The following is a 1,346-nucleotide window of genomic DNA, read 5'->3' on the forward strand; positions in this document are numbered from 1 at the left end:
GATGTGATATATTGTATTTCTTCTTTCCACCATAGAACACATATACAAGGTTGGGAGAGCTCCCAGGAGGTACCATTGCCGACCTTGGTTACTTTGTATGGTGTCCATGGAAGAGAAACAGAAGACCAAGGAGTCTTACTATCTTTCTGATCTGTACAGGAACACGTGTCTTCACTTAATATTGCTCGCAGCTGCGCACTGTTACAGTACATACAGAGTGAAGCTAAAATACAACACAGAGGGGTCATTGATAGAGGGATCAAAAAGAAAAAAAAGAAAAGAAAAATGAAAAAACAAAAATGAAAAAAACAAAACAAAAACATTTGTGTCCTCAATAAGAAAGTTAAATTGAGAAAGACGCTTGTAATACAGAAGTTGCTGATGCTTCACGGAAAAAAATAGCTCAAGTATGGAGATGAAAATATCCAAATGCTTCTCTCCGTCTTATCCGTGTGACTGCACAGAGTCAGTCATTGCAGCTTCCAGTGCAGCATGTGGAGAGTCAAGGGGTTGGCAACGAGTAAAAAGAAGCTAAACAGCTTATACAGTATTCTATCAGTGACATAGGGATCGATGTACTAAGCATTGGAGAGAGAGATAGAGTGGACAGAGATAAAGTACCAGCCAATCAGCTCCTAACTGCCATGTCGCCAGGCTGTTTCAAAAATGACAGGCGCTGATTGGTTGCTACTTTGTCCCCGTACACTTTCTCTCTCTTCAAGGCTTAGTACTGTACATAGGGGGTCATTCTGAGTCGATCGCTCGCTGCCGATTTTTGCAGCGCAGCGATCAGGTGAAAAAAATGGCATTTATGCGCATGCGTATGGGTTGCAATGCGCACGCGCGACGTACGGGTACAAAGCTCTTTGTGGTTGTGCTCAGGTTCTAGCGAAGTTTTCCTTCGCACGGACGACCGCAAGAAGATTGACAGGAAGGGGGCGTTTCTGGGTGTCAACTGACCGTTTTCAGGGAGTGTTTGCAAAAACGCAGGCGTGTTTGAAAAAATGCAGGCGTGGCTGGGCGTTCGCTGGGCGGGTGTATGACATCAAATCCGGACACGAATAGGCTGAAGTGATCGCAAGCGCTGAGTAGGTTCAGAGCTACTCAGAAACTGCACAAACTGTTTTTGCAGAGCTCGGCTGCACAAGCGTTCGCACTTCTGCTAAGCTAAAATACACTCCCCAGTGGGCGGCGGCATAGCGTTTGCACGGCTGCTAAAACTAGCTAGCGAGCAAACAACTCGGAATGACCCCCCCCCCATAGATCCTATTGTCAAATACACTCAGCAGTTCTTACAGCCTAAGCATCTAACATGGAACTGTTCATTGGTTCATTTATGTCCGGGC

Source organism: Pseudophryne corroboree, chromosome 8, assembly GCF_028390025.1.
Source record: "Pseudophryne corroboree isolate aPseCor3 chromosome 8, aPseCor3.hap2, whole genome shotgun sequence".
NCBI lineage: Eukaryota > Metazoa > Chordata > Amphibia > Anura > Myobatrachidae > Pseudophryne > Pseudophryne corroboree.